The sequence below is a fragment of the Dendropsophus ebraccatus genome, chromosome 6 (genome assembly GCF_027789765.1).
Source record: "Dendropsophus ebraccatus isolate aDenEbr1 chromosome 6, aDenEbr1.pat, whole genome shotgun sequence".
In the NCBI taxonomy this organism is placed as follows: Eukaryota; Metazoa; Chordata; class Amphibia; order Anura; family Hylidae; genus Dendropsophus; species Dendropsophus ebraccatus.
In genome coordinates this window covers 27,902,404-27,915,152 of record NC_091459.1, presented here as the reverse complement: position 1 = coordinate 27,915,152, position 12,749 = coordinate 27,902,404, and positions in this window count along the sequence as shown.

Here is a 12,749-nt window from a genome sequence, read left to right as displayed (position 1 = left end):
CAACAACAGAGACTGGCACCTTCCCCTGCAACAACAGAAAATGCAGCACATGTCCCCACATATTACAAACAAACACAATCCGCATCCCCAACACACAGCGACACTACACAATCACCAATGCTTTCTCATGTACATCCTCTAATGTGGTCTACATGATAAAGTGTACACGATGCCCCACAGGGATTTACATTGGGGAAACAAAACAGAAACTACACACTAGAATGAACTTACATAGACATACAATAAAAAGAAGTCTCAACACCCCTGTAGGCCAACATTTCTCTGGACTGGACCATAGAATAACAGATTTAAGGGTTATGGTCCTCAAAGGTCACTTCCAGAGTGACAGAGAGAGGAAAGTGTGGGAATTCAAATTGATAAAAACATTCCAGTCATTAACACATGGACTAAACCTGGCACCTGGATTTATGACCCACTACATGGGCACACTCCACAGATAAGACTGGACTGACCAACAATCTTGGACTTCTAATATACCCCCCCCCCCCCCATTCAGAGATGTCTCTCCCTTCTGGCTTGTAACATCCCTAAAATGTTGTGCTGTTTCTGTAAGTCATTCATTTGTGAACTTGTCTGACGAAGGGATCTTGTGGATCCCGAAAGCTCACAGCTCTAACAGTTTTTTGTTGGCCAATAAAGGTATCACTCCTAAAATACTTTGCTTTCAAGTATTTACCACGATATGGATTTTTCTGGCTAACACGGTACCATACTATACATTTTTCTATATTTGAATGAATGGAATCCCGGCCAGAGTGTATACACATAGCATACACTCCGGACGGAATTCCATCCGGACGCACGAAAAACGGACATGTCAGTTTTCTGCACCTGCTATTCATTGAATAGCGGCCACAGAGACAGAAGCTGCACGCTCCAGGTGTGTCCGCATCTGAATTCACCAGAAACGAAGATCGGTCCTGCAGGTCACAGAACGGCCGGTGTTATACCATGTGTGAACATGGCCTAAACGTACATTATTCAACCATTTGATAAAAATAACATTCAGCTTTAATTCTCTAGGTCAGTATAATAGATATTGCTGATAGGCTAGGTTCACACAACATCAAAAAACTGCAGTTTTTATATTAAATAAAACGTCAGTTTTGCTGCGATTTAACTGACTGCAATGGCAATGCATTGAAGTCAATGGGAGGACGGACGTCCAATGCACACAATGCATTGAAAAACGCGGTAAAAACGTCCATTTTTCAATGCATTGTGTGCATTGGACGTCCATCCTCCCATTGACTTCAATGCATTGCCATTGCAGTCAGTTAAATCGCGGCAAAAACGGCCATTTTATTTAAAGGGGTAGTCTGGCGGGGTGGGGCATTTTTTTCCTGACACCGGGGAGGAGGTGGCTGAGGGAAACAACGTCCACTCACCTCCCGGGTTCCAGGGGCGGGTGCCGCATCGCGGCGCTCCGGTCCCCGGACGCTTCTTGGTGTCTGATGCGGGCCCGAGACGTGACGTCTCAGGTCCGCTCAGCCAGTCAGTGACGGAGGCGGGATCTGTTTCAAGTCAGCTCAGATCCCGCCTCTGTCACTGACTGGCTGAGCGGACCTGAGATGTATCGTCTCGGGCCCGCGTCAGACACCAAGAAGCGGCCGGGGATCGGAGCGCCGCTATGCGGGACCCGCCCCTGGAACCGGGGAGGTGAGTGAATGTCGTTTCCCTCAGCCACCTCCTCCCTGGTCCCAGGAAAAAAAATGCCCCCCCGCCAGAGTACCCCTTTAATATAAAAACGTCCATTTTTTGACGTTGTGTGAACCTAGCCATACAGTGATACCAAGTTTATTTTATATTTTTTTTTACTAGTTTGGCACAATAGAAACACATTTTATTGAAAAGAAAAATTATGCCGCCACAATCCAAGACATGTAACTATTTTTTTTCTGCAAAAAAAAAAACATTTAATTTTTGATGGTATAGTTTTCTAGCATATATGACTTTTTGATCGCTCTTTTTTTTAAAAAAAATTTGGGGGGGGGGGGCAGGATTAACAAAATAATGCAATTTTTGAAAGGTAACAATCAGCAGGTTGGTGTGAATCCAGCTTTATTTCATTTGTCTTTTTACAGCATTTTGGTTTGGTTCAATTCTTTGCGCGGAGAGCGGCGGGAGCAGAGGCACGCAAGCCCTTCCATAGAGACACTGTGAGACACTGAGGCAGGTGGGGATCCGCCGCTTTTGCTCAGTGTGGTACACAATCCTGGCATGGGAGACCCACGCAGGGCTGCTAGACTAGTGACCGCCGTAAAAACATGCATGGGCAGTCTTCTAGACACAATGGCCCAGATGTATCAACCTAATGCTGCGTTTACACGGAACGATTATCGTGCAAATTCGCACGATAACAATCGAATTAGAACGATAATCGTACGTGTGAACGATCAAACGACGAGCGAGAAATCGTTCATTTTGATCTTTTAACAAGTTCTCAAATCATCGTTGATCGTTCGCAAAAAATTCGCAGATCGTTCCGTGTGAATAGTCGTTTGCCGATTTAACCAATGTGTGCGATAGGCTTAAGCGATCGCAAAACGAATTTCCGTGCGATATATCGTACCGTCTAAACGCTGATCGTTATGAAAAAAAAAAAACTCCGACATCATTAATCGTACGATCAGGCGAATTATCGTGCCGTGTAAACGTAGCATAAGGGAAATGTTTCTGATTTGAAAGCTGGACTGTGATTAGACAGTTATTGTCACAGATTGATGTATGGGTTACTGTTCACCCCCCTGCCCCCCCCCCCCCTCTTCAGTGCACTGATTGGCTGAAGAGATGAGCCGGGAATTTCAAACGGCTCCCTTTTTCAGCCAATCAATGCAAGGCAGCACTGATTGGCTGAAGAGGAGCCATTTGAAATTCACGGCTCATCTCTTCAGCCAATCAGTGCACTGAAGGGGGGAGCCGGGGATGTCGAAGACCTGCTACGCGGAACAGGTAACATATGGTCGCGGCGGCAGGGGGGGGGGCGACCGGAGCGGCGGAGGCGTGGGTGGCGATCAGAGCAGCGGCGGGGGAGTGGCGATTGGAGCGGCGGCAATCGTAGTGGCGGCGGCGATCAGAGCGGCAGCAGGGGGGGGCGATCGGAGCGGCGCAGGGGGCTGCGGTTGACCTTGGGGCCGGGCTTCGAGCAGGGGGACGGGCTGCGGGCGCGCGATCGCAAAGCGATTATTCCGTACGATTTATCGTACCGTCTAAACGCTGTACCGTCTAATCGTTATGAAAAAAAATCGTTACTCCGACATCGTTAATCGTACGATCGGGCCAATTATCGTTTCGTGTAAACGCAGCATTACGAAACTCAAATCTTCCATGCAGCTGGGGCCTAATGCCAGAGATTCTTATTGGCTGCATCATACAATGAGGATCTGCATACTGCACATAGATACAAGGACAAATTATTTCCCCCTAAAGTCTGGTGCATTTCCACTCCTGTATTATGCTGAACCTTTTGTACCATGAGCAGCAGCAGTACCCCGGCCTTCACAATACCAAAGCATCTTGTCTCCTGTAAAGTATATGGTTGTTTACTCTTAGTAAGTATGTATGAGTAATCTAGTCTAGTATTTCACAACATCGTGTATCAGCAGCAATTCTAATACCAAGAATCTCAGGAACACAGGGTTTATTCTTAGAAAGTAAACAAGAAGGATTGACTATCCATAAAAGAAAGCACAAGTCATATTGCTTTCCAAATGTAAGCACTGGTATTTACATTAATTAAAAGACAGTATTAAAAAGACAGGGCCACAGCTAAGGGTGCATCGACCCTAGTGCAAAAGTTCAGCTTGAGCCACACACCAGAGCCCCAGACAACTTTTTATGGCTACTTTCCACAAACCACCATAACTATAGTTGCATCTCTGACAGTGTTTTTCTTTTATAGCTTGCAGATGAGAGAGTCAGAAACCTGGGCACTCTAACCTTTAGGCCAGGAAACCTACTGCACCAAGTACCATACACAGCATCCTTAATATTAACCCCTTAAGGTCAAAGCCAATTTTCGTTTTTGCGCTTTTGCTTTTTATGTTTAAAAGTCCATAGCGCTTGCATTTTTTCACCTAGAGACGTATATGAGCACTTATTTTTTGCGAAACCAATTGTACTTTGCAATGACAGGCATTATTTTTCCATAAAATATGCTGCGAACCCGTATATAAATCATTTGCGCTGTCAAATTGAAAAAAAAAAAAGAAAGAATTTGTTTTGATTTCGGGGAATTTTGCATTTATGCCGTTCGCCCTATCGTAAAACTGACTTGTTATGCATGTTCGTCAAGTCGTTACGATTACAACAATCTATAACATGTGTAACTTTTCTTCTATCTGATGACCTGTAAAAAATTCAAACCACTGTTAACAAATATACGTTCCTTAAAATCGCTCCATTCCCAGGCTTATAGCGCTTTTATCCTTTGGTCTATGGGGCTGTGTCAGGTGTCATTTTTTGTGCCATGATGTGTTCTTTCTATCGCTACCTTGATTGCGCATATGCGACTTTTTGATCGCATTTTATTACATTTTTTCTGGATTTGATGCGACCAAAAATGCGCAATTTTTCACTTTGGAATTTTTTTTGCGCTGATGCCGTTTACCGTGCGTGATCAGGAATGTGATTAATTAAAAGTTTGGGCAATTACGGACGCGGCGATAGCAAACATGTTTATTTATTAATTTATATTTATAAAATGGGAAAAGGGGGGTGATTTGGACTAGAAGCCCCCCTGGGGGACTTGTATGTACACAGCACTGATCTCTCATAGAGACCAATGCTGTGTATATACACAGCAAAGATCGATTACATCGGTCATAGATTGCTATGGCCTGCTGCAGGCCACAGCAATCTATTGCCGAGCCGGGATAAGCGTCATTGCGACGCTGAGGCCCGGCACGGGCAGAAGACCGCGATCGCATCGCGGGGGGGAGATCCGACTCACTAGACACCAGGGATGTGAAGTGTAATGCTGCGTTTATACGAAACGATAATTGACGTGATCGCACGATTAACGATGTCGAAGTAACGGTTTTGTTTTCATAATGATTGGCGTTTAGACGGAATGATACATCGTACGGAAAATTCGTTTTGTGATCGCTTAAGCCTATCTCACTTATTGGTTAAATCGGCGAATGACTGTTTATACGAAACGATCTGCGATTTTTTTGCGAACGACGAACCACAATTTGAGAACATGTGAGATCAAAATGAATGATTTCTCGTTCGTCGTTTGATTGTTCGCTGCGTTTACATGTACAATTATCATTCGATCGTTATCGCGCAAATTCGCACGATAATCGTTACGTGTAAACGCACCATTAAGCACTTCAATGCAGCTGTCAGGTTTGACAGCTGCATTGAAGTGCTTAATTAGCCGGCGCGGCGATGGGACCCGCGCCAGCTAATAGAGGCACTGCCCGGCTGCAGATTGCAGCCGGGTGCAGTGCCGTTCAGAGCTGGGTCCCGGCGGGACCCCGCTCTGAACACCCCCTGCTGCACCATGACGTACCAGGTACGTCATGGGTCGCTAAGGGGTTATCCAGCGCTACAAAAACATGACCACTTTTCCCCCTCTCTTGTCTCCAGTTCAGGTGTAGTTTGCAATTAAGCTTCATTTACTTCAATGGAACTGAGTTTTGCTACGTTTACATGGAGCGATAATTCGCCCGATCGTACGATTACCGATTTCGAATTAACAATTTTTTAATTATAACTATCAGCGTTTAGATGCAACGATATATCGTACAGAAAATTTGTTTTGCGATCGCTTAAGCCTATCTGGCACATAGGTAAAATCAGTGAACGACTGTTTACACGGAACGATCTGCGAATTTTTTGCGAACGACCAACGACGATTTATTAACATGTTCAAAGATCAAAATGAACAATTTTTAGCTAATCGCTTGATCGTTCGCTGCGTTTACACGGAACAATTATCGCTCAATGCGATCGTTATCGCGAAAATTCGCCCGATAATCGTTCCGTGTAAACGTAGCATTAGAAACCCCAACCAATCTGGAGACAAGAGAGGGGGAAAAGTGGCTATGTTTTTGTAGCGCTGGATAACCCCTTTAAAGAGGATGTACCACCAGGTACATCCTCTTTAACCTAAACCCACTGATCGAACGGCGCCGGCACGGGGAAGCCGGTGCCGCGGTCCGTTTTTCGGACCGAGGCCCGATTCCCGTGCACGGCGCCGTTCTATGCAGCGGAACCGGACGGTGCTCAAGCACTGGAGGCGGGCCGGGCCGCCCCGAGTGGGAGGGAATTCCCTCCCCTGTATGAAGCGGCTCCCTTACAATGAATGGAGCCACGTCATAGAGGGGAGGGAATTCCCTCCCACTGGGGGCAACCCTGCCAACCTCCAGTGCTTGAGCACCGGCCGGTTCCGGTGCATAGAACGGCGCCGTGCACGGGAACGGGGTCTCGGTCCGAAAAACGGACCGCGGCACCGGCTTCCCCGTGCCCCGTGCCAGCGCCGTTCGATCAGTGGGTTTAGGCTAAAGAGGATGTACCAGGTGGTACATCCTCTTTAACTATAAGGCAGGCACACATATAGGACCACATAGCCTCAAAGAAATATCAGACAGCAACCCAATCTGCATACTTGGTGGTCCATGGAAGTAAATGGGTTAATGTCACTACACTTGGTGGTTTTGGGCAACGAGGGGCCCAATTACAGCATCCTTGGAGGTCTAGGATATTATAAAAGTTAAAGTCCAACTAGTAGGTGCTGAGACCTTGCTTGCCATGCTCCCTCTTCCTGCATTTTTATGATTTTCCTATGAACAATAAAGAAGAAAATTGACATGTTGATGGGTGAGTGAATGATCTTTTTCTCATTTTACGTATAAAAGTTAAAGTGTTTATCCAGTGTTAGAAAAACATGGCCACTTTCTTCCAGAGACAACACAACTCGTCTCCAATTTAGGCGCGATTTTCAGTTAAAGTGTACCTGTTGTTATGCAAACATTTTGACATGTCAGTTCTTTCGGTGGAATGCGGAATCAATCGGCCCATAGAATGGTGTCTATGGAGCCAGCAGAAAGGCGCGCGTCCAGACGGCGGAATTCCGCAGAGTTTATACGCGAGAATTCCTCAATGTGAACCCACCCTTAAAGTGACTCTGTACCCACAATCTGACCCCCCAAAACCACTTGTACCTTCAGATAGCTGCTTTTAATCCAAGATCTGTCCTGGGGTCAGTTCGGCAGGTGATGCAGTTATTGTGCTAAAAATTTACTTTTAATCCTGCAGCGCTGTGTCTAACGGCCGGGGCTTACATTAGTATATGCATTAGGCTGGCACACCCTCTCTGTCCCTCCTCCCTGCCCTCCTCATGATTAGGAATGCTCCAGGCAGATTGCTTCCTATTTCCCACCTGTGTGTATAATGAACATGGGCTGGATCGTTAAGACACCTGTGCAAAGCTCAAACAGCAGTAAATGTTCCTGGATCATTCCTAATGATGAGGAGGGTGGGGAGGAAGGACAGAGAGGGTGTGCCAGCCCAATGCATATACAAATGTAAGCCCCGGCCGTTAGACACAGCTCTGCTGGATTAAAAGTTGTTTTTATGACAATAACTGCATCACCTGCCGAAGGGACCCCAGGACAGATCTTGGATTAAAAGCAGCTATCTGAAGGTACAAGTGGTTTGGAGGGGACAGATTGTGGGTACAGAGTCGCTTTAAAGGGGAACTATTAGCAGGTTAACCAGTGCTTCTCAAACTGTGAGTCGGACCCCCTAGTTGTTGGTGAGGCCCAGCTAGGGAGCCAGTTTTCACAAAAAAGACTATAATCTGCTGTTTGCAAAAATATCAATCTTAACAATATTATCAACTTATTTTGTACTTGCTTTATTAGTATAGAGAGCTTGGGAGATGGGTGAAAGGTAGTCCTAGCATTATTTTCAGCTTATAAATGGACTTTCACCACAGATAGTGAGGCCCGGGCACCCTCATGGTCAGTCTGGGGAGGCCCAGGCATTGCCTTGGTCTGTTGGGTGAGGCTCCATTAGAAAAAGTTTGAGAAGCGCTGAGTTAGACAAATCTAACTTGCTGACCACTCCCTAGAGTGCACAGGGCACTGTCTCTTACCTTCATCCTCAGCGCCGTTCCCGTGCTGTTTGTAGTGCCTGGTAAGCAGTTAGGAGCACTGGGGGGCATGGCTTCCGCCCCTCCGAGCAATGATCTGGCCCGCCCCTTCATTGATAATCATTAGAGGGGGAGGCTGGCCGGGGCAGGGGGGCGTAGCCCCACCCCCACAAGGCGATCTGCCCCATCCGCCCACCCAAAGATTATCAATGCTGGGGGCCAGCTGGGGGCTGACCACTGGGGGGGAACGCAACCCCCAATAATTATCAGTGAAGGGGACAGGCCCCCGAGCGGACCGGATCAGTGTTTGGAGGGGTGGTAGCCATGCCCCTAATGCTCCTAACTGCTTACCAGGCACCATCAGAAGGTTAGATTCATCTAACCTGCTGATTGTTCCCCTTTAACTTATAATAGAGATGAGCACAGGAAGTGGATAGAAACTGAATGGTCACACAATGATCAGGTGAGCTCTGCCTGGGTATTAAGAGTTATGTAGTGGGGGTGACTGTGGGGCCCAGTCACAATTGCTACATCTCCGCTAGCTATGCAACTACTTGAAGGGGTATTCCAAGGACAAATCATATTTGATTAAAGGGGTTATCCAGCGCTACAAAAACATGGCCACTTTCCCCCTACTGTTGTCTCCAGTTTGGTTGGGGTTTTGAAACTCAGTTCCATTTAAGTAAATGGAGCTTAATTGCAAAGCACACCTAAACTGGAGACAACAGTAGGAGGAAAAGTGGCCATGTTTTTGAAGCGCTGGATAATTCCTTTAAGGGTGGGCATCGGCAGTGTCACAGACATGGCTCTAGGACTATGTCCCTGGGAAATAAAGAAGCTTTTTACAAGGATAAGGGCACGGAAGATCTACTGAAGGGTATTACCAGACTGCTTGCCTCATAAGTATCAGCTAACTGTCAGTATGTATACATGTATACCACATGCTGTCAGCTTCTCTTTAACAGTCTACTATCTGATGGATTCTGGTTGTGCAAGAACAAGTGCTGCGTGTCATCTTCTCGCTCCTCATCAGCCAGATAATATGAGAGTTATACCAGACAACTGTGTGGACCTGGTGACACAGATATTGTTTCTACTGGTAACACAATGGTGTGACTGTTATGAAACAGAAAAGGAAAATAATAAAAGCATACTGCAAAAATTATTTATTTGCAGATTTAGGCCAGGTTCAGACTATGTAACTGTGCGGCTGTATTTGCGGCTGTAATTGTGCGGCGGTATTTTTGGTGGTTCATGCGTACGCTGGAAAGTATAGGATATGCGGCTGCACAGTGCACACTATGTATGAATCTACGGCCCGATCGTAAACGGACCCGTAAAAAATGAACAAGACCATTGTTTGCGGCTGGACATGCGGCCGTGGATTGACAGGCGGTCCGTACGGAGTACTTCAAAAATAGCCGGCAATGATGCCGAATGCCGATGCCTCTAATAGTTAATATATTAAATTAATAAAACACATTTTCTTTGTAATAAAGTCCCTTTCGTTGGTCAATAATTTAATTCTAACGAATCCATCATTTGGCAATTAAATATACTGTTAAAATAAATATATATATAAATAAATGTATATTTATATATATATTTATTTTTTGACAGTATATTTAATTGCACAATGATGGATTCGTTAGAATTAAATTATTGACCAACGAAACTGAATTTATTTAATCGAAAATGTGTTTTCTTAATTAAATATTAATTAGTACAGGAAGCTCCATAAGCCGTTAATTCATATTCCAGGTAATAGAGCATTCTGTACTAATCATCACTTTACTTTAATGAAAACATCAAATGTTTCTTCTAATTATGTTATCACAATAGCATTATTAGAAGAAACATTTAGAATTATATGTGCGCTCAGCTGATTGGCTGATCGGCTGAGCGCACATATAATTAGCCGGTCCGCAGTACAGTCACTTCATTGTGTTGCGGACCAGCGAAGAGGCAACATCGGGGTGAGTATAGAGCTCTCCCCACCCCCTTCCCAGCACTGCACCCCTCCCAGCAAGGAAGGGGGGGTCAGTTAACCCCTTCCTTGCTGGGATGGGTGCAGTCTGACATCAGTCTGGCCCCCAAGGGGTTAAGGGGGATGCAATACATCCTCCCTTAACCCCTTGGGGGCCAGACTGTAAGCAGCGATCTGTAAAGATGCTGCATACTGTAAGGTGCACAACACCGCTAACAATGAAGGGTGTTGTGCTCCTGTTTGTGTGTTTTTTGTGTGTTTCTCCCTTTTTGTTTTTCAGATATCGGTATCCTGTGGATTACGTCGGATTCCGTGGACTACGTCGATGACCAGCGTTTTTTTTAATGTTTTTTTTAAATAAAATGGTCAATGAGGGGTGTGGGGGTGTTTTTATTTGAATAAAAAAAATTTTTAACTTGTGTCTTGTCTTTATTTCTTTACTTTATAGACTTAGTAGTGGAAGCCGTCTAATAGACGGAATCCATTACTAAGTTGGGGCCTAGTGTTAGCCGGTATAAAATGGCTAACACTAACCCCCCATTATTACCCTAGTACCCAATGCCACCAGGGGTACTGGGAAGAGCAGGGTGCCAGTGGTCCCGGAGCGTCAAAATTGGCGCTCCTGGACCGGGCAGCAGCAGTCTGGTAAGATTTAGGCTGGGGAGGGCCTAAACCAATGGCTCTTCCCACCCTGGTGTTACCAGGCTGCTGTCGTTTGGTTTTTAACCCGGCTGGTTATAAAAATAGGGGGGACCCTATGCGTTTTTTTTTTTAAATAAATAAATAATAAAAAAAAACTGCATAGGGTCCCCCCTATTTATTACACTAAATAAAGAAATTTACAAAGGAAAGATCAGAAACAGCATGAGAAAATATTCTAAAAAAGTTCAGTGTCCACAGCTTCTGAAGTATAAATATTTCTTTATTTAGCGCATCAAAACATAAAAACAACAAACAAAAAGTGAATGGTGGGCTAAAAACGCCGACGCGTTGCGAGGTTCTCCCTCTTAATTAAGAGGGAGAACCTCGCAACGCGTCGGCGTTTTTAGCCCACCATTCACTTTTTGTTTGTTGTTTTTATGTTTTGATGCGCTAAATAAAGAAATATTTATACTTCAGAAGCTGTGGACACTGAACTTTTTTAGGATGCCTTACGGGTTGCAGCCCGCAATATGCTCTTCCACGTGCTAGGAGATATCACTTGCCAACTGAGTCAACCATTACAGCAATCATAGGTGAGCGGACCCTTCTTTTTGTTTGTTTCATGAGAAAATATTACTTTACTGAAAGAGTAGTAGATGCTTGGAAAACACCTCTAGCAGAGGTGATTGGTAAATATACAGTAAGTGAATGTAAACCTGCCCGCATACACATATATCTATACTAAGATAATAAACAAGGAAATAATATAAGGGAAGAGTAGATGGACCATGTGAGCTCCTCATTTCTGGCATAAACTATAAAAAAAACCAAAGGGTGTAAATGAGTGTGTATACTGTATATGTGTATTCTGTAAATGAGTGTGTATTCTGTATGTGGGTGTATTTTGTATATGAGTGTGTACTTTGTATATGACTGTATACTGTATATGAGTGTGTACTCTGTATATAAGGTCCCTATTTCACCGGACGATTATCGTTCAGATTATCGTTAAATCGTTCGAATCTAAACGATAATCATTCAGTTGAAATGCAGTTAATGATTAACGACCGAACGAGAAATCGTTGATCGCTTTATAAGACCTGGACCTATTTTTATCGTTGCTTGTTCGCAAAACGTTCGCATTGAATAAGATGTCGTTCGCAGTAGATACGAACGCAATAGTGAAGAAATAGCGAAGAGAAAACGATCGCAAATACTATCATAAGTAACGATTATCGTTCCATGGAAATGAGTGAACGTTTTCAGGTCTTTCGCAATAGCGGTTGTTTGAGATCGTTAATCGTTAACGATTATGCGAACGATAATCGTCCGGTGGAATAGGGCCCTAAGTGTGTATACTGTATATGACTGTGTATACTGTATATGAGTGTGTATTCTGTACGTGGGTGTATTCTGTATATGAGTGTGTATACTGTATATGAGTGTGTATACTGTATATGAGTGTGTATTCTGTATATGGGTGTGTATTCTGTATATGGGTGTATACTGTATATGAGTGTGTATTCTGTACGTGGGTGTATTCTGTATATGAGTGTGTATTCTGTATATGACTGTGTATACTGTATATGAGTGTGTATTCTGTATATGGGTGTGTATTCTGTATATGGGTGTATACTGTATATGGGTGTATACTGTATATGACTGTGTATACTGTATATGAGTGTGTATTCTGTATGTGGGTGTATACTGTATATGAGTGTGTCTTCTGTATATGACTGTGTATACTGTATATGAGTGTGTATTCTGTATATGGGTGTGTATTCTGTATATGGGTGTATACTGTATATGACTGTGTATACTGTATATGAGTGTGTATTCTGTATGTGGGTGTATACTGTATATGAGTGTGTATACTGTATATGAGTGTGTATTCTGTACGTGGGTGTATTCTGTATATGAGTGTGTATACTGTATATGAGTGTGTATTCTGTACGTGGGTGTATTCTGTATATGAGTGTGTATTCTGTATGACTG